Here is a 22,596-nt window from a genome sequence, read left to right on the forward strand (position 1 = left end):
TTAGCGCATTGGCTTTTGGGTTCCGGATGCTGTGTAAAGTCAAATGCACAGGCAATCGAAGCTGGTCGGTTCGCGCCGCACGTGTTCCACTCGATAAAGACGACAATAACCAATTCGAGCTAGACAGTTTGACCCTTTAGCGCATTGGCTTCTGGGTTCCGGATGCTGCATATAAGTCAAATGCACAGGCAATCGAAGCTCCTCGGTTCGCGCCGCATGTGTTCCACTCCATAGAGACGACAATAACCAAATCGGGCTGGACAAATTTGACCCTTTAGCGCATTGGCTTCTGGGTTCCGGATGCTGTGTATAAGTCAAATGCACAGGCAATCGAAGCTGCTCGGTTCGCGACGCACGTGTTCCACTCAATAGAGATGACAATAACCAAATCGGGCTGGACAGATTTGACCCTTTATCGCATTGGCTTCTGGATTCCGGATGCTGCGTATAAGTCAAATGCACAGGCAATCGAAGCTGCTCGGTTCGCTCCGCACGTGTTCCACTCAATAGAGATGACAATAACCAAATCGGGCTGGACAGATTTGACCCTTTATCGCATTGGCTTCTGGATTCCGGATGCTGCGTATAAGTCAAATGCACAGGCAATCGAAGCTCCTCGGTTCGCGCCGCACGTGTTCCACTCGATAAAGGCGACAATAACCAATTCGAGCTAGACAGTTTGACCCTTTAGCGCTTTGGCTTCTGGGTTCCGGATGCTGCATATAAGTCAAATGCACAGGCAATCGAAGCTCCTCGGTTCGCGCCGGATGTGTTCCACTCCATAGAGACGAAAATAACCAAATCGGGCTGGACAAATTGACCCTTTAGCGCATTGGATCCTGGGTTCCGGATGCTGCGTATAAGTCAAATGCACAGGCAATCGAAGCTGCTCGGTTCGCGCCGCATGTGTTCCACTCGATAAAGACGACAGTAACCAAATCGAGCTGGACAGATTGACCCTTTAGCGCGTTGGCTCCTGGGTTCCGGATGCTGCGTATAAGTCAAATGCACAGGCAATCGAAGCTCCTCGGTTCGCGCCGCATGTGTACCACTCGATAAAGACAACAATAACCAATCCGAGCTGGAGAGATTGACCCTTTAACGCATTGGCTTCTGGGTTCCGGATGCTGCGTATAAGTCAAATGCACAAGCAATCTAAGCTGCTCGGTTCGCGCCGCATGTGTTCCACTCGATAAAGACGACAGTAACCAAATCGAGCTGGACAGATTGACCCTTTAGCGCATTGGCTCCTGGGTTCCGGATGCTGCGTATAAGTCAAATGCACAGGCAATCGAAGCTCCTCGGTTCGCGCCGCATGTGTACCACTCGATAAAGACGACAATAACCAAACCGAGCTGGAGAGATTGACCCTTTAACGCATTGGCTTCTGGGTTCCGGATGCTGTGTAAAGTCAAATGCACAGGCAATCGAAGCTGCTCGGTTCGCGCCGCACGTGTTCCACTCGATAAAGACGACAATAACCAAATCGAGCTGGACAGATTGACCCTTTAGCGCATTGGCTCCTTGGTTCCGGATGCTGCGTATAAGTCAAATGCACAGGGAATCGAAGCTCCTCGGTTCGCGCCGCATGTGTACCACTCGATAAAGACGACAATAACCAAACTGAGCTGGACAGATTGACCCTTTAACGCATTGGCATCTGGGTTCTGGATGCTGTGTAAAGTCAAATGCACAGGCAATCGAAGCTGCTCGGTTCGCGCCGCACGTGTTCCACTCGATAAAGACGACAATAACCAAATCGAGCTAGACAGTTTGACCCTTTAGCGCATTGGCTTCTGAGTTCCGGATGCTGCGTATAAGTCAAATGCACAGGCAATCCAAGCTGCTCGGTTCGCGCCGCACGTGTTCCACTCAATAGAGACGACAATAACCAAATCGAGCTGGACAGATTGACCCTTTAACGCATTGGCTTCTGGGTTCCGGATGCTGTGTAAAGTCAAATGCACAGGCACTCGAAGCTGCTCGGTTCGCGCCGCACGTGTTCCACTCAATAGAGACGACAATAACCAAATCGGGCTGGACAGATTTGACCCTTTATCGCATTGCTTCTGGGTTCCGGATGCTGCGTATAAGTCAAATGCACAGGCAATCGAAGCTGCTCGGTTCGCGCCGCATGTGTTCCACTCGATAAAGACGACAATAACCAAACCGAGCTGAGAGAGATTGACCCTTTAGCGCATTGGCTCCTGGGTTCCGGATGCTGCGTATAAGTCAAATGCACAGGCACTCGAAGCTGCTCGGTTCGCGCCGCACGTGTTCCACTCAATAGAGACGACAATAACCAAACCGAGCTGAGAGAGATTGACCCTTTAACGCATTGGCTCCTGGGTTCCGGATGCTGCGTATAAGTCGAATGCACAGGCAATCGAAGCTCCTCGGTTCGCGCCGCATGTGTACCACTCGATAAAGACGACAATAACCAAACCGAGCTGAGAAAGATTGACCCTTTAACCCATTGGCTTCTGGGTTCCGGATGCTGCGTATAAGTCAAATGCACAGGCAATCGAAGCTGCTCGGTTCGCGCCGCATGTGTTCCACTCGATAAAGACGACAATAACCAAACCGAGCTGAGAGAGATTGACCCTTTAGCGCATTGGCTCCTGGGTTCCGGATGCTGCGTATAAGTCAAATGCACAGGCACTCGAAGCTGCTCGGTTCGCGCCGCACGTGTTCCACTCAATAGAGACGACAATAACCAAACCGAGCTGAGAGAGATTGACCCTTTAACGCATTGGCTCCTGGGTTCCGGATGCTGCGTATAAGTCGAATGCACAGGCAATCGAAGCTCCTCGGTTCGCGCCGCATGTGTACCACTCGATAAAGACGACAATAACCAAACCGAGCTGAGAGAGATTGACCCTTTAACGCATTGGCTTCTGGGTTCCGGATGCTGCGTATAAGTCAAATGCACAGGCAATCGAAGCTGCTCGGTTCGCGCCGCATGTGTTCCACTCGATAAAGACGACAATAACCAAACCGAGCTGAGAGAGATTGACCCTTTAGCGCATTGGCTCCTGGGTTCCGGATGCTGCGTATAAGTCAAATGCACAGGCACTCGAAGCTGCTCGGTTCGCGCCGCACGTGTTCCACTCAATAGAGACGACAATAACCAAACCGAGCTGAGAGAGATTGACCCTTTAACGCATTGGCTCCTGGGTTCCGGATGCTGCGTATAAGTCGAATGCACAGGCAATCGAAGCTCCTCGGTTCGCGCCGCATGTGTACCACTCGATAAAGACGACAATAACCAAACCGAGCTGAGAGAGATTGACCCTTTAACGCATTGGCTCCTGGGTTCCGGATGCTGCGTATAAGTCGAATGCACAGGCAATCGAAGCTCCTCGGTTCGCGCCGCATGCGTACCACTCGATAAAGACGACAATAACCAAATCGGGCTAGACAGTTTGACCCTTTAACGCATTGGCTTCTGGGTTCCGGATGCTGCGTATAAGTCAAATGCACAGGCAATCGAAGCTGCTCGGTTCGCGCCGCATGTGTTCCACTCGATAAAGACGACAATAACCAAACCGAGCTGAGAGAGATTGACCCTTTAGCGCATTGGCTCCTGGGTTCCGGATGCTGCGTATAAGTCAAATGCACAGGCACTCGAAGCTGCTCGGTTCGCGCCGCACGTGTTCCACTCAATAGAGACGACAATAACCAAACCGAGCTGAGAGAGATTGACCCTTTAACGCATTGGCTCCTGGGTTCCGGATGCTGCGTATAAGTCGAATGCACAGGCAATCGAAGCTCCTCGGTTCGCGCCGCATGTGTACCACTCGATAAAGACGACAATAACCAAACCGAGCTGAGAGAGATTGACCCTTTAACGCATTGGCTTCTGGGTTCCGGATGCTGCGTATAAGTCAAATGCACAGGCAATCGAAGCTGCTCGGTTCGCGCCGCATGTGTTCCACTCGATAAAGACGAAAGTAACCAAATCGAGCTGGACAGATTGACCCTTTAGCGCATTGGCTCCTGGGTTCCGGATGCTGCGTATAAGTCAAATGCACAGGCACTCGAAGCTGCTCGGTTCGCGCCGCACGTGTTCCACTCAATAGAGACGACAATAACCAAATCGGGCTGGACAGATTTGACCCTTTATCGCATTGCTTCTGGGTTCCGGATGCTGCGTATAAGTCAAATGCACAGGCAATCGAAGCTGCTCGATTCGCGCCGCACGTGTACCACTCGATAAAGACGACAATAACCAAATCGAGCTGGACAGATTGACCCTTTAGCGCATTGGCTTCTTGGTTCCGGATGCTGTGTAAAGTCAAATGCACAGGCAATCGAAGCTGGTCGGTTCGCGCCGCACGTGTTCCACTCGATAAAGACGACAATAACCAAATCGAGCTAGACAGTTTGACCCTTTAGCGCATTGGCTTCTGGGTTCCGGATGCTGCGTATAAGTCAAATGCACAGGCAATCGAAGCTCCTCGGTTCGCGCCGCATGTGTTCCACTCCATAGAGACGACAATAACCAAATCGGGCTGGACAAATTTGACCCTTTAGCGCATTGGCTTCTGGGTTCCGGATGCTGTGTATAAGTCAAATGCACAGGCAATCGAAGCTGCTCGGTTCGCGCCGCACGTGTTCCACTCCATAAAGACGACAATAACCAAATCGAGCTGGACAGATTGACACTTTAGCGCATTGGCTTCTGAGTTCCGGATGCTGCGTATAAGTCAAATGCACAGGCAATCCAAGCTGCTCGGTTCGCGCCGCACGTGTTCCACTCAATAGAGACGACAATAACCAAATCGAGCTGGACAGATTGACCCTTTAACGCATTGGCTTCTGGGTTCCGGATGCTGCGTATAAGTCAAATGCACAGGCAATCGAAGCTGCTCGGTTCGCGCCGCATGTGTTCCACTCCATAGAGACGACAATAACCAAATCGGGCTGGACAAATTTGACCCTTTAGCGCATTGGCTTCTGGGTTCCGGATGCTGTGTATAAGTCAAATGCACAGGCAATCGAAGCTGCTCAGTTCGCGCCGCACGTGTTCCACTCGATAAAGACGACAATAACCAAATCGAGCTAGACAGTTTGACCCTTTAGCGCATTGGCTTCTGGGATCCGGATGCTGCGTATAAGTCAAATGCACAGGCAATCGAAGCTCCTCGGTTCGCGCCGCACGTGTTCCACTCAATAGAGACGACAATAACCAAATCGAGCTGGACAGATTGACCCTTTAACGCATTGGCTTCTGGGTTCCGGATGCTGTGTAAAGTCAAATGCACAGGCACTCGAAGCTGCTCGGTTCGCGCCGCACGTGTACCACTCGATAAAGACGACAATAACCAAATCGAGCTGGACAGATTGACCCTTTAGCGCATTGGCTTCTTGGTTCCGGATGCTGCGTATAAGTCAAATGCACAGGCAATCGAAGCTGCTCGGTTCGCGCCGCATGTGTACCACTCGATAAAGACGACAGTAACCAAATCGAGCTGGACAGATTGACCCTTTAACGCATTGGCTTCTGGGTTCCGGATGCTGCGTATAAGTCAAATGCAAAGGCAATCGAACGTGCTCGGTGCGCGCCGCACGTGTTCCACTGGATAAAGACGACAGTAAACAAATCGAGCTGGACAGACTGACCCTTTAGCGCATTGGCTTTTGGGTTCCGGATGCTGTGTAAAGTCAAATGCACAGGCAATCGAAGCTGGTCGGTTCGCGCCGCACGTGTTCCACTCGATAAAGACGACAATAACCAAATCGAGCTAGACAGTTTGACCCTTTAGCGCATTGGCTTCTGGGTTCCGGATGCTGCGTATAAGTCAAATGCACAGGCAATCGAAGCTCCTCGGTTCGCGCCGCACGTGTTCCACTCAATAGAGACGACAATAACCAAATCGAGCTGGACAGATTGACCCTTTAACGCATTAGCTTCTGGGTTCCGGATGCTGTGTAAAGTCAAATGCACAGGCACTCGAAGCTGCTCGGTTCGCGCCGCACGTGTACCACTCGATAAAGACGACAATAACCAAATCGAGCTGGACAGATTGACCCTTTAGCGCATTGGCTTCTTGGTTCCGGATGCTGCGTATAAGTCAAATGCACAGGCAATCGAAGCTGCTCGGTTCGCGCCGCATGTGTACCACTCGATAAAGACGACAGTAACCAAATCGAGCTGGACAGATTGACCCTTTAACGCATTGGCTTCTGGGTTCCGGATGCTGCGTATAAGTCAAATGCACAGGCAATCGAAGCTGCTCGGTTCGCGCCGCATGTGTTCCACTCGATAAAGACGACAATAACCAAATCGAGCTGGACAGATTGACCCTTTAGCGCATTGGCTTCTGGGTTCCGGATACTGCGTATAATTCAAATGCAAAGGCAATCGAACGTGCTCGGTGCGCGCCGCACGTGTTCCACTGGATAAAGACGACAATAAACAAATCGAGCTGGACAGACTGACCCTTTAGCGCATTGGCTTCTGGGTTCCGGATGCTGTGTAAAGTCAAATGCACAGGCAATCGAAGCTGGTCGGTTCGCGCCGCACGTGTTCCACTCGATAAAGACGACAATAACCAAATCGAGCTAGACAGTTTGACCCTTTAGCGCATTGGCTTCTGGGTTCCGGATGCTGCGTATAAGTCAAATGCACAGGCAATCGAAGCTCCTCGGTTCGCGCCGCATGTGTTCCACTCCATAGAGACGACAATAACCAAATCGGGCTGGACAAATTTGACCCTTTAGCGCATTTGCTTCTGGGTTCCGGATGCTGTGTATAGGTCAAATGCGCAGGCAATCGAAGCTGCTCGGTTCGCACCGCACGTGTTCCACTCGATAAAGACGACAATAACCAAATCGAGCTGGACAGATTGACCCTTTAGCGCATTGGCTTCTGAGTTCCGGATGCTGCGTATAAGTCAAATGCACAGGCAATCGAAGCTGCTCGGTTCGCGCCGCATGTGTTCCACTCGATAAAGACGACAATAGCCAAATCGAGCTGGACAGATTGACCCTTTAGCGCAATGGCTTCTGTGTTCCGGATGCTGCGTATAAGTCAAATGCACAGGCAATCCAAGCTGCTCGGTTCGCGCCGCACGTGTTCCACTCGATAAAGACGACAATAATCAAATCGTGCTAGACAGAGTGACCCTTTAGCGCATTAGCTTCTGGGTTCCGGATGCTGCGTATAATTCAAATGCACAGGCAATCGAAGCTGCTCAGTGCGCGCCGCACGTGTTCCAGTCGATAAAGACGACAATAACCAAATCGAGCTGGACAGATTGACCCTTTAGCGCATTGGCTTATGGGTTCCGGATGGTGCGTATAAGTCAAATGCACAGGCAATCGAAGCTGCTCGGTTCGCGCCGCACGTGTTCCACTCGATAAAGACGACAATAACCAAATCGAGCTAGACAGATTGACGTTTAGCGCATTGGCTTCTTGGTTCCGGATGCTGCGTATAAGTCAAATGCACAGGCAATGGAAGCTGCTCGGTTCGCGCCGCATGTGTTCCACTCGATAAAGACGACAATAACCAAATCGAGCTGGACAGATTGACCCTTTAGCGCATTGGCTTCTGAGTTCCGGATGCTGCGTATAAGTCAAATGCACAGGCAATGGAAGCTGCTCGGTTCGCGCCGCATGTGTTCCACTCGATAAAGACGACAATAACCAAATCGAGCTGGACAGATTGACCCTTTAGCGCATTGGCTTCTGAGTTCCGGATGCTGCGTATAAGTCAAATGCACAGGCAATCGAAGCTGCTTCGTTCGCGCCGCATGTGTTCCACTCGATAAAGACGACAGTAACCTAATCGAGCTGGACAGATTGACCCTTTAGCGCATTGGCTTCTTGTTCCGGATGCTGCGTATAAGTCAAATGCACAGGCAATCGAAGCTGCTCGGTTCGCGCCGCACGTGTTCCACTCGATTAAAAACGACAATAACCAAATCGAGCTGGACAGATTGACCCTTTAGCGCATTGGCTTCTGGGTTCCGGATACTGCGTATAATTGAAATGCACAGGCAATCGAAGCTCCTCGGTTCGCGCCGCATGTGTTCCACTCCATAGAGATGACAATACCCAAATCGGGCTGGACAGATTTGACCCTTTATCGCATTGGCTTCTGGATTCCGGATGCTGCGTATAAGTCAAATGCACAGGCAATCGAAGCTGCTCGGTTCGCGCCGCACGTGTTTCACTCAATAAAGACGACAATAAACAAATCGAGCTGGACAGACTGACCCTTTAGCGCATTGGCTTTTGGGTTCCGGATGCTGTGTAAAGTCAAATGCACAGGCAATCGAAGCTGGACGGTTCGCGCCGCACGTGTTCCACTCGATAAAGACGACAATAACCAATTCGAGCTAGACAGTTTGACCCTTTAGCGCATTAGCTTCTGGGTTCCGGATGCTGCATATAAGTCAAATGCACAGGCAATCGAAGCTCCTCGGTTCGCGCCGCATGTGTTCCACTCCATAGAGACGACAATAACCAAATCGGGCTGGACAAATTTGACCCTTTAGCGCATTGGCTTCTGGGTTCCGGATGCTGTGTATAAGTCAAATGCACAGGCAATCGAAGCTGCTCGGTTCGCGACGCACGTGTTCCACTCGATAAAGACGACAATAACCAAATCGAGCTGGACAGATTGACCCTTTAGCGCATTGGCTTCTGAGTTCCGGATGCTGCGTATAAGTCAAATGCACAGGCAATCGAAGCTGCTTCGTTCGCGCCGCATGTGTTCCACTCGATAAAGACGACAGTAACCAAATCGAGCTGGACAGATTGACCCTTTAGCGCATTGGATCCTGGGTTCCGGATGCTGCGTATAAGTCAAATGCACAGGCAATCGAAGCTGCTCGGTTCGCGCCGCATGTGTTCCACTCGATAAAGACGACAGTGACAAAATCGAGCTGGACAGATTGACCCTTTAACGCATTGGCTTCTGGGTTCCGGATGCTGCGTATAAGTCAAATGCACAGGCAATCGAAGCTGCTCGGTTCGCGCCGCATGTGTTCCACTCGATAAAGACGACAGTAACCAAATCGAGCTGGACAGATTGACCCTTTAGCGCATTGGCTCCTGGGTTCCGGATGCTGCGTATAAGTCAAATGCACAGGCAATCGAAGCTCCTCGGTTCGCGCCGCATGTGTACCACTCGATAAAGACGACAATAACCAAACCGAGCTGGACAGATTGACCCTTTAACGCATTGGCTTCTGGGTTCCGGATGCTGTGTAAAGTCAAATGCACAGGCAATCGAAGCTGCTCGGTTCGCGCCGCACGTGTTCCACTCGATAAAGACGACAATAACCAAATCGAGCTGGACAGATTGAGCCTTTAGCGCATTGGCTCCTGGGTTCCGGATGCTGCGTATAAGTCAAATGCACAGGGAATCGAAGCTCCTCGGTTCGCGCCGCATGTGTACCACTCGATAAAGACGACAATAACCAAACCGAGCTGGACAGATTGACCCTTTAACGCATTGGCATCTGGGTTCTGGATGCTGTGTAAAGTCAAATGCACAGGCAATCGAAGCTGCTCGGTTCGCGCTGCACGTGTTCCACTCGATAAAGACGACAATAACCAAATCGAGCTAGACAGTTTGACCCTTTAGCGCATTGGCTTCTGGGTTCCGGATGCTGCCTATAAGTCAAATGCACAGGCAATCGAGGCTGCTCGGTTCGCGCCGCATGTGTTCCACTCGATAAAGACGACAATACCCAAATCTAGCTAGACAGTTTGACCCTTTAGCGCATTGGCTTCTGGGTTCCGGATGCTGCGTATAAGTCAAATGCACAGGCAACCGAAGCTCCTCGGTTCGCGCCGCATGTGTTCCACTCCATAGAGACGACAATAACCAAACCGAGCTGGAGAGATTGACCCTTTAGCGCATTGGCTTCTGGGTTCCGGATGCTGCGTATAAGTCAAATGCACAGGCAATCGAAGCTGCTCGGTTCGCGCCGCATGTGTTCCACTCGATAAAGACGACAGTAACCAAATCGAGCTGGACAGATTGACCCTTTAGCGCATTGGCTCCTGGGTTCCGGATGCTGCGTATAAGTCAAATGCACAGGCAATCGAAGCTCCTCGGTTCGCGCCGCATGTGTACCACTCGATAAAGACGACAATAACCAAACCGAGCTGGACAGATTGACCCTTTAACGCAATGGCTTCTGGGTTCCGGATGCTGTGTAAAGTCAAATGCACAGGCAATCGAAGCTGCTCGGTTCGCGCCGCACGTGTTCCACTCGATAAAGACGACAATAACCAAATCGAGCTGGACAGATTGACCCTTTAGCGCATTGGCTCCTGGGTTCCGGATGCTGCGTATAAGTCAAATGCACAGGCAATCGAAGCTCCTCGGTTCGCGCCGCATGTGTACCACTCGATAAAGACGACAATAACCAAACCGAGCTGGACAGATTGACCCTTTAACGCATTGGCGTCTGGGTTCTGGATGCTGTGTAAAGTCAAATGCACAGGCAATCGAAGCTGCTCGGTTCGCGCCGCATGTGTTCCACTCGATAAAGACGACAGTAACCAAATCGAGCTGGACAGATTGACCCTTTAGCGCATTGGCTTCTTGGTTCCGGATGCTGCGTATAAGTCAAATGCACAGGCAATCGAAGCTGCTCGGTTCGCGCCGCATGTGTACCACTCGATAAAGACGACAGTAACCAAATCGAGCTGGACAGATTGACCCTTTAACGCATTGGCTTCTGGGTTCCGGATGCTGCGTATAAGTCAAATGCAAAGGCAATCGAACGTGCTCGGTGCGCGCCGCACGTGTTCCACTGGATAAAGACGACAGTAAACAAAATCGAGCTGGACAGACTGACCCTTTAGCGCATTGGCTTTTGGGTTCCGGATGCTGTGTAAAGTCAAATGCACAGGCAATCGAAGCTGGTCGGTTCGCGCCGCACGTGTTCCACTCGATAAAGACGACAATAACCAAATCGAGCTAGACAGTTTGACCCTTTAGCGCATTGGCTTCTGGGTTCCGGATGCTGCGTATAAGTCAAATGCACAGGCAATCGAAGCTCCTCGGTTCGCGCCGCACGTGTTCCACTCAATAGAGACGACAATAACCAAATCGAGCTGGACAGATTGACCCTTTAACGCATTGGCTTCTGGGTTCCGGATGCTGTGTAAAGTCAAATGCACAGGCACTCGAAGCTGCTCGGTTCGCGCCGCACGTGTACCACTCGATAAAGACGACAATAACCAAATCGAGCTGGACAGATTGACCCTTTAGCGCATTGGCTTCTTGGTTCCGGATGCTGCGTATAAGTCAAATGCACAGGCAATCGAAGCTGCTCGGTTCGCGCCGCATGTGTACCACTCGATAAAGACGACAGTAACCAAATCGAGCTGGACAGATTGACCCTTTAACGCATTGGCTTCTGGGTTCCGGATGCTGCGTATAAGTCAAATGCACAGGCAATCGAAGCTGCTCGGTTCGCGCCGCATGTGTTCCACTCGATAAAGACGACAATAACCAAATCGAGCTGGACAGATTGACCCTTTAGCGCATTGGCTTCTGGGTTCCGGATACTGCGTATAATTCAAATGCAAAGGCAATCGAACGTGCTCGGTGCGCGCCGCACGTGTTCCATTGGATAAAGACGACAATAAACAAATCGAGCTGGACAGACTGACCCTTTAGCGCATTGGCTTCTGGGTTCCGGATGCTGTGTAAAGTCAAATTCACAGGCAATCGAAGCTGGTCGGTTCGCGCCGCACGTGTTCCACTCGATAAAGACGACAATAACCAAATCGAGCTAGACAGTTTGACCCTTTAGCGCATTGGCTTCTGGGTTCCGGATGCTGCATATAAGTCAAATGCACAGGCAATAGAAGCTCCTCGGTTCGCGCCGCATGTGTTCCACTCCATAGAGACGACAATAACCAAATCGGGCTGGACAAATTTGACCCTTTAGCGCATTTGCTTCTGGGTTCCGGATGCTGTGTATAGGTCAAATGCACAGGCAATCGAAGCTGCTCGGTTCGCGCCGCACGTGTTCCACTCGATAAAGACGACAATAACCAAATCGAGCTGGACAGATTGACCCTTTAGCGCATTGGCTTCTGAGTTCCGGATGCTGCGTATAAGTCAAATGCACAGGCAATCGAAGCTGCTCGGTTCGCGCCGCATGTGTTCCACTCGATAAAGACGACAATAGCCAAATCGAGCTGGACAGATTGACCCTTTAGCGCAATGGCTTCTGTGTTCCGGATGCTGCGTATAAGTCAAATGCACAGGCAATCCAAGCTGCTCGGTTCGCGCCGCATGTGTTCCACTCGATAAAGACGACAATAACCAAATCGAGCTAGACAGTTTGACCCTTTAGCGCATTGGCTTCTGGGTTCCGGATGCTGCATATAAGTCAAATGCACAGGCAATAGATGCTCCTCGGTTCGCGCCGCATGTGTTCCACTCCATAGAGACGAGAATAACCAAATCGGGCTGGACAAATTTGACCCTTTAGCGCATTTGCTTCTGGGTTCCGGATGCTGTGTATAGGTCAAATGCACAGGCAATCGAAGCTGCTCGGTTCGCGCCGCACGTGTTCCACTCGATAAAGACGACAATAACCAAATCGAGCTGGACAGATTGACCCTTTAGCGCATTGGCTTCTGAGTTCCGGATGCTGCGTATAAGTCAAATGCACAGGCAATCGAAGCTGCTCGGTTCGCGCCGCATGTGTTCCACTCGATAAAGACGACAATAACCAAATCGAGCTGGACAGATTGACCCTTTAGCGCAATGGCTTCTGTGTTCCGGATGCTGCGTATAAGTCAAATGCACAGGCAATCCAAGCTGCTCGGTTCGCGCCGCACGTGTTCCACTCGATAAAGACGACAATAATCAAATCGTGCTAGACAGAGTGACCCTTTAGCGCATTAGCTTCTGGGTTCCGGATGCTGCGTATAATTCAAATGCACAGGCAATCGAAGCTGCTCAGTGCGCGCCGCACGTGTTCCAGTCGATAAAGACGACAATAACCAAATCGAGCTGGACAGATTGACCCTTTAGCGCATTGGCTTATGGGTTCCGGATGGTGCGTATAAGTCAAATGCACAGGCAATCGAAGCTGCTCGGTTCGCGCCGCACGTGTTCCACTCGATAAAGACGACAATAACCAAATCGAGCTAGACAGATTGACGTTTAGCGCATTGGCTTCTTGGTTCCGGATGCTGCGTATAAGTCAAATGCACAGGCAATCGAAGCTCCTCGGTTCGCGCCGCATGTGTACCACTCGATAAAGACGACAATAACCAAACCGAGCTGGACAGATTGACCCTTTAACGCATTGGCTTCTGGGTTCCGGATGCTGTGTAAAGTCAAATGCACAGGCAATCGAAGCTGCTCGGTTCGCGCCGCACGTGTTCCACTCGATAAAGACGACAATAACCAAATCGAGCTGGACAGATTGACCCTTTAGCGCATTGGCTCCTGGGTTCCGGATGCTGCGTATAAGTCAAATGCACAGGGAATCGAAGCTCCTCGGTTCGCGCCGCATGTGTACCACTCGATAAAGACGACAATAACCAAACCGAGCTGGACAGATTGACCCTTTAACGCATTGGCATCTGGGTTCTGGATGCTGTGTAAAGTCAAATGCACAGGCAATCGAAGCTGCTCGGTTCGCGCTGCACGTGTTCCACTCGATAAAGACGACAATAACCAAATCGAGCTAGACAGTTTGACCCTTTAGCGCATTGGCTTCTGGGTTCCGGATGCTGCCTATAAGTCAAATGCACAGGCAATCGAGGCTGCTCGGTTCGCGCCGCATGTGTTCCACTCGATAAAGACGACAATACCCAAATCTAGCTAGACAGTTTGACCCTTTAGCGCATTGGCTTCTGGGTTCCGGATGCTGCGTATAAGTCAAATGCACAGGCAATCGAAGCTCCTCGGTTCGCGCCGCATGTGTTCCACTCCATAGAGACGACAATAACCAAACCGAGCTGGAGAGATTGACCCTTTAGCGCATTGGCTTCTGGGTTCCGGATGCTGCGTATAAGTCAAATGCACAGGCAATCGAAGCTGCTCGGTTCGCGCCGCATGTGTTCCACTCGATAAAGACGACAGTAACCAAATCGAGCTGGACAGATTGACCCTTTAGCGCATTGGCTCCTGGGTTCCGGATGCTGCGTATAAGTCAAATGCACAGGCAATCGAAGCTCCTCGGTTCGCGCCGCATGTGTACCACTCGATAAAGACGACAATAACCAAACCGAGCTGGACAGATTGACCCTTTAACGCATTGGCTTCTGGGTTCCGGATGCTGTGTAAAGTCAAATGCACAGGCAATCGAAGCTGCTCGGTTCGCGCCGCACGTGTTCCACTCGATAAAGACGACAATAACCAAATCGAGCTGGACAGATTGACCCTTTAGCGCATTGGCTCCTGGGTTCCGGATGCTGCGTATAAGTCAAATGCACAGGCAATCGAAGCTCCTCGGTTCGCGCCGCATGTGTACCACTCGATAAAGACGACAATAACCAAACCGAGCTGGACTGATTGACCCTTTAACGCATTGGCATCTGGGTTCTGGATGCTGTGTAAAGTCAAATGCACAGGCAATCGAAGCTGCTCGGTTCGCGCCGCATGTGTTCCACTCGATAAAGACGACAGTAACCAAACCGAGCTGGACAGGTGGACCCTTTAGCGCATTGGCTCCTGGGTTCCGGATGCTGCGTATAAGTCAAATGCACAGGCAATCGAAGCTGCTCGGTTCGCGCCGCATGTGTTCCACTCGATAAAGACGACAGTAACCAAATCGAGCTGGACAGATTGACCCTTTAGCGCATTGGCTCCTGGGTTCCGGATGCTGCGTATAAGTCAAATGCACAGGCAATCGAAGCTCCTCGGTTCGCGCCGCATGTGCACCACTCGATAAAGACGACAATAACCAAACCGAGTGGACAGATTGACCCTTTAACGCATTGGCTTCTGGGTTCCGGATGCTGTGTAAAGTCAAATGCACAGGCAATCGAAGCTGCTCGGTTCGCGCCGCACGTGTTCCACTCGATAAAGACGACAATAACCAAATCGAGCTGGACAGATTGACCCTTTAGCGCATTGGCTCCTGGGTTCCGGATGCTGCGTATAAGTCAAATGCACAGGCAATCGAAGCTGCTCGGTTCGCGCCGCATGTGTTCCACTCGATAAAGACGACAGTAACCAAATCGAGCTGGACAGATTGACCCTTTAGCGCATTGGCTCCTGGGTTCCGGATGCTGCGTATAAGTCAAATGCACAGGCAATCGAAGCTCCTCGGTTCGCGCCGCATGTGTACCACTCGATAAAGACGACAATAACCAAACCGAGCTGGACAGATTGACCCTTTAACGCATTGGCTTCTGGGTTCCGGATGCTGTGTAAAGTCAAATGCACAGGCAATCGAAGCTGCTCGGTTCGCGCCGCACGTGTTCCACTCGATAAAGACGACAATAACCAAATCGAGCTGGACAGATTGACCCTTTAGCGCATTGGCTCCTGGGTTCCGGATGCTGCGTATAAGTCAAATGCACAGGCAATCGAAGCTCCTCGGTTCGCGCCGCATGTGTACCACTCGATAAAGACGACAATAACCAAACCGAGCTGGACAGATTGACCCTTTAACGCATTGGCATCTGGGTTCTGGATGCTGTGTAAAGTCAAATGCACAGGCAATCGAAGCTGCTCGGTTCGCGCCGCATGTGTTCCACTCGATAAAGACGACAGTAACCAAACCGAGCTGGACAGGTGGACCCTTTAGCGCATTGGCTCCTGGGTTCCGGATGCTGCGTATAAGTCAAATGCACAGGCAATCGAAGCTGCTCGGTTCGCGCCGCATGTGTTCCACTCGATAAAGACGACAGTAACCAAATCGAGCTGGACAGATTGACCCTTTAGCGCATTGGCTCCTGGGTTCCGGATGCTGCGTATAAGTCAAATGCACAGGCAATCGAAGCTCCTCGGTTCGCGCCGCATGTGCACCACTCGATAAAGACGACAATAACCAAACCGAGTGGACAGATTGACCCTTTAACGCATTGGCTTCTGGGTTCCGGATGCTGTGTAAAGTCAAATGCATAGGCAATCGAAGCTGCTCGGTTCGCGCCGCACGTGTTCCACTCGATAAAGACGACAATAACCAAATCGAGCTGGACAGATTGACCCTCTAGCGCATTGGCTCCTGGGTTCCGGATGCTGCGTATAAGTCAAATGCACAGGGAATCGAAGCTCCTCGGTTCGCGCCGCATGTGTACCACTCGATAAAGACGACAATAACCAAACCGAGCTGGACAGATTGACCCTTTAACGCATTGGCATCTGGGTTCTGGATGCTGTGTAAAGTCAAATGCACAGGCAATCGAAGCTGCTCGGTTCGCGCTGCACGTGTTCCACTCGATAAAGACGACAATAACCAAATCGAGCTAGACAGTTTGTCCCTTTAGCGCATTGGCTTCTGGGTTCCGGATGCTGCCTATAAGTCAAATGCACAGGCAATCGAGGCTGCTCGGTTCGCGCCGCATGTGTTCCACTCGATAAAGACGACAATACCCAAATCTAGCTAGACAGTTTGACCCTTTAGCGCATTGGCTTCTGGGTTCCGGATGCTGCGTATAAGTCAAATGCACAGGCAATCGAAGCTCCTCAGTTCGCGCCGCATGTGTTCCACTCCATAGAGACGACAATAACCAAACCGAGCTGGAGAGATTGACCCTTTAGCGCATTGTCCTCTGGGTTCCGGATGCTGCGTATAAGTCAAATGCACAGGCAATCGAAGCTGCTCGGTTCGCGCCGCATGTGTTCCACTCGATAAAGACGACAGTAACCAAATCGAGCTGGACAGATTGACCCTTTAGCGCATTGGCTCCTGGGTTCCGGATGCTGCGTATAAGTCAAATGCACAGGCAATCGAAGCTCCTCGGTTCGCGCCGCATGTGTACCACTCGATAAAGACGACAATAACCAAACCGAGCTGGACAGATTGACCCTTTAACGCATTGGCTTCTGGGTTCCGGATGCTGTGTAAAGTCAAATGCACAGGCAATCGAAGCTGCTCGGTTCGCGCCGCATGTGTTCCACTCGATAAAGACGACAGTAACCAAAACGAGCTGGACAGGTGGACCCTTTAGCGCATTGGCTCCTGGGTTCCGGATGCTGCGTATAAGTCAAATGCACAGGCAATCGAAGCTGCTCGGTTCGCGCCGCATGTGTTCCACTCGATAAAGACGACAATAACCAAATCGAGCTGGACAGATTGACCCTTTAGCGCAATGGCTTCTGTGTTCCGGATGCTGCGTATAAGTCAAATGCACAGGCAATCCAAGCTGCTCGGTTCGCGCCGCACGTGTTCCACTCGATAAAGACGACAATAACCAAATCGAGCTAGACAGATTGACCTTTAGCGCATTGGCTTCTTGGTTCCGGATGCTGCGTATAAGTCAAATGCACAGGCAATGGAAGCTCCTCGGTTCGCGCCGCATGTGTACCACTCGATAAAGACGACAATAACCAAACCGAGCTGGACAGATTGACCCTTTAACGCATTGGCATCTGGGTTCTGGATGCTGTGTAAAGTCAAATGCACAGGCAATCGAAGCTGCTTCGTTCGCGCCGTATGTGTTCCACTCGATAAAGACGACAATAACCAAATCGAGCTAGACAGATTGACCTTTAGCGCATTGGCTTCTTGGTTCCGGATGCTGCGTATAAGTCAAATGCACAGGCAATCGAAGCTGCTTCGTTCGCGCCGCATGTGTTCCACTCGATAAAGACGACAGTAACCTAATCGAGCTAGACAGATTGACCTTTAGCGCATTGGCTTCTGTGTTCCGGATGCTGCGTATAAGTCAAATGCACAGGCAATCCAAGCTGCTCGGTTCGCGCCGCACGTGTTCCACTCGATAAAGACGACAATAACCAAATCGAGCTAGACAGATTGACCTTTAGCGCATTGGCTTCTTGGTTCCGGATGCTGCGTATAAGTCAAATGCACAGGCAATGGAAGCTCCTCGGTTCGCGCCGCATGTGTACCACTCGATAAAGACGACAATAACCAAACCGAGCTGGACAGATTGACCCTTTAACGCATTGGCATCTGGGTTCTGGATGCTGTGTAAAGTCAAATGCACAGGCAATCGAAGCTGCTTCGTTCGCGCCGTATGTGTTCCACTCGATAAAGACGACAATAACCAAATCGAGCTGGACAGATTGACCCTTTAGCGCATTGGCTTATGGGTTCCGGATGGTGCGTATAAGTCAAATGCACAGGCAATCGAAGCTGCTCGGTTCGCGCCGCACGTGTTCCACTCGATAAAGACGACAATAACCAAATCGAGCTGGACAGATTGACCCTTTAGCGCAATGGCTTCTGTGTTCCGGATGCTGCGTATAAGTCAAATGCACAGGCAATCCAAGCTGCTCGGTTCGCGCCGCACGTGTTCCACTCGATAAAGACGACAATAACCAAATCGAGCTGGACAGATTGACCCTTTAGCGCATTGGCTTATGGGTTCCGGATGGTGCGTATAAGTCAAATGCACAGGCAATCGAAGCTGCTCGGTTCGCGCCGCACGTGTTCCACTCGATAAAGACGACAATAACCAAATCGAGCTAGACAGATTGACCTTTAGCGCATTGGCTTCTTGGTTCCGGATGCTGCGTATAAGTCAAATGCACAGGCAATGGAAGCTCCTCGGTTCGCGCCGCATGTGTACCACTCGATAAAGACGACAATAACCAAACCGAGCTGGACAGATTGACCCTTTAACGCATTGGCATCTGGGTTCTGGATGCTGTGTAAAGTCAAATGCACAGGCAATCGAAGCTGCTTCGTTCGCGCCGTATGTGTTCCACTCGATAAAGACGACAATAACCAAATCGAGCTAGACAGATTGACCTTTAGCGCATTGGCTTCTTGGTTCCGGATGCTGCGTATAAGTCAAATGCACAGGCAATCGAAGCTGCTTCGTTCGCGCCGCATGTGTTCCACTCGATAAAGACGAAAGTAACCTAATCGAGCTAGACAGATTGACCTTTAGCGCATTGGCTTCTTGGTTCTGGATGCTGCGTATAATTCAAATGGACAGGCAATCGAAGCTGCTCGGTTCGCGCCGCACGTGTTCCACTCGATAAAGACGACAATAACCAAATCGAGCTGGACAGATTGACCCTTTAGCGCATTGGCTTCTTGGTTCCGGATGTTGCGTATAAGTCAAATGCACAGGCAATCGAAGCTGCTTCGTTCGCGCCGCATGTGTTCCACTCGATAAAGACGACAATAACCAAATCGAGCTAGACAGATTGACCTTTAGCGCATTGGTTCTTGGTTCCGGATCCTGCGTATAAGTCAAATGCACAGGCAATCGAAGCTGCTCGGTTCGCGCCGCACGTGTTCCACTCGATAAAGACGACAATAACCAAATCGAGCTGGACAGATTGACCCTTTAGCGCATTGGCTTCTTAGTTCCGGATGCTGCGTATAAGTCAAATGCACAGGCAATCGAAGCTGCTCGGTTCGCGCCGCACGTGTTCCACTCGATAAAGACGACAATAACCAAATCGAGCTCGACAGATTGACCCTTTAGCGCATTGGCTTCTTGGTTCCGGATGTGCGTATAAGTCAAATGCACAGGCAATCGAAGCTGCTTCGTTCGCGCCGCATGTGTTCCACTCGATAAAGACGGCAGTAACCTAATCGAGCTAGACAGATTGACCTTTAGCGCATTGGCTTCTTGGTTCCGGATGCTGCGTATAAGTCAAATGCACAGGCAATCCAAGCTGCTCGGTTCGCGCCGCACGTGTTCCACTCGATAAAGACGACAATAACCAAATCGAGCTGGACAGATTGACCCTTTAGCGCATTGGCTTATGGGTTCCGGATGGTGCGTATAAGTCAAATGCACAGGCAATCGAAGCTGCTCGGTTCGCGCCGCACGTGTTCCACTCGATAAAGACGACAATAACCAAATCGAGCTAGACAGATTGACCTTTAGCGCATTGGCTTCTTGGTTCCGGATGCTGCGTATAAGTCAAATGCACAGGCAATGGAAGCTCCTCGGTTCGCGCCGCATGTGTACCACTCGATAAAGACGACAATAACCAAACCGAGCTGGACAGATTGACCCTTTAACGCATTGGCATCTGGGTTCTGGATGCTGTGTAAAGTCAAATGCACAGGCAATCGAAGCTGCTTCGTTCGCGCCGCACGTGTTCCACTCGATAAAGACGACAATAACCAAATCGAGCTCGACAGATTGACCCTTTAGCGCATTGGCTTCTTGGTTCCGGATGCTGCGTATAAGTCAAATGCACAGGCAATCGAAGCTGCTTCGTTCGCGCCGCATGTGTTCCACTCGATAAAGACGGCAGTAACCTAATCGAGCTAGACAGATTGACCTTTAGCGCATTGGCTTCTTGGTTCCGGATGCTGCGTATAAGTCAAATGCACAGGCAATCCAAGCTGCTCGGTTCGCGCCGCACGTGTTCCACTCGATAAAGACGACAATAACCAAATCGAGCTGGACAGATTGACCCTTTAGCGCATTGGCTTATGGGTTCCGGATGGTGCGTATAAGTCAAATGCACAGGCAATCGAAGCTGCTCGGTTCGCGCCGCACGTGTTCCACTCGATAAAGACGACAATAACCAAATCGAGCTAGACAGATTGACCTTTAGCGCATTGGCTTCTTGGTTCCGGATGCTGCGTATAAGTCAAATGCACAGGCAATGGAAGCTCCTCGGTTCGCGCCGCATGTGTACCACTCGATAAAGACGACAATAACCAAACCGAGCTGGACAGATTGACCCTTTAACGCATTGGCATCTGGGTTCTGGATGCTGCGTATAAGTCAAATGCACAGGCAATCGAAGCTGCTCGGTTCGCGCCGCACGTGTTCCACTCGATAAAGACGACAATAACCAAATCGAGCTAGACAGATTGACCTTTAGCGCATTGGCTTCTTGGTTCCGGATGCTGCGTATAAGTCAAATGCACAGGCAATCCAAGCTGCTCGGTTCGCGCCGCACGTGTTCCACTCGATAAAGACGACAATAACCAAATCGAGCTGGACAGATTGACCCTTTAGCGCATTGGCTTATGGGTTCCGGATGGTGCGTATAAGTCAAATGCACAGGCAATCCAAGCTGCTCGGTTCGCGCCGCACGTGTTCCACTCGATAAAGACGACAATAACCAAATCGAGCTGGACAGATTGACCCTTTAACGCATTGGCATCTGGGTTCTGGATGCTGCGTATAAGTCAAATGCACAGGCAATCGAAGCTGCTCGGTTCGCGCCGCACGTGTTCCACTCGATAAAGACGACAATAACCAAATCGAGCTAGACAGATTGACCTTTAGCGCATTGGCTTCTTGGTTCCGGATGCTGCGTATAAGTCAAATGCACAGGCAATCCAAGCTGCTCGGTTCGCGCCGCACGTGTTCCACTCGATAAAGACGACAATAACCAAATCGAGCTAGACAGATTGACCTTTAGCGCATTGGCTTCTTGGTTCCGGATGCTGCGTATAAGTCAAATGCACAGGCAATGGAAGCTCCTCGGTTCGCGCCGCATGTGTACCACTCGATAAAGACGACAATAACCAAACCGAGCTGGACAGATTGACCCTTTAACGCATTGGCATCTGGGTTCTGGATGCTGTGTAAAGTCAAATGCACAGGCAATCGAAGCTGCTTCGTTCGCGCCGTATGTGTTCCACTCGATAAAGACGACAATAACCAAATCGAGCTAGACAGATTGACCTTTAGCGCATTGGCTTCTTGGTTCCGGATGCTGCGTATAAGTCAAATGCACAGGCAATCGAAGCTGCTTCGTTCGCGCCGCATGTGTTCCACTCGATAAAGACGACAGTAACCTAATCGAGCTAGACAGATTGACCTTTAGCGCATTGGCTTCTTGGTTCTGGATGCTGCGTATAATTCAAATGGACAGGCAATCGAAGCTGCTCGGTTCGCGCCGCACGTGTTCCACTCGATAAAGACGACAATAACCAAATCGAGCTGGACAGATTGACCCTTTAGCGCATTGGCTTCTTGGTTCCGGATGTTGCGTATAAGTCAAATGCACAGGCAATCGAAGCTGCTTCGTTCGCGCCGCATGTGTTCCACTCGATAAAGACGACAATAACCAAATCGAGCTAGACAGATTGACCTTTAGCGCATTGGTTCTTGGTTCCGGATCCTGCGTATAAGTCAAATGCACAGGCAATCGAAGCTGCTCGGTTCGCGCCGCACGTGTTCCACTCGATAAAGACGACAATAACCAAATCGAGCTGGACAGATTGACCCTTTAGCGCATTGGCTTCTTAGTTCCGGATGCTGCGTATAAGTCAAATGCACAGGCAATCGAAGCTGCTCGGTTCGCGCCGCACGTGTTCCACTCGATAAAGACGACAATAACCAAATCGAGCTCGACAGATTGACCCTTTAGCGCATTGGCTTCTTGGTTCCGGATGCTGCGTATAAGTCAAATGCACAGGCAATCGAAGCTGCTTCGTTCGCGCCGCATGTGTTCCACTCGATAAAGACGGCAGTAACCTAATCGAGCTAGACAGATTGACCTTTAGCGCATTGGCTTCTTGGTTCCGG

Source organism: Amblyomma mixtum, chromosome 5 (genome assembly GCF_055824585.1).
Source record: "Amblyomma mixtum isolate Tamu chromosome 5, ASM5582458v1, whole genome shotgun sequence".
In the NCBI taxonomy this organism is placed as follows: Eukaryota; Metazoa; Arthropoda; class Arachnida; order Ixodida; family Ixodidae; genus Amblyomma; species Amblyomma mixtum.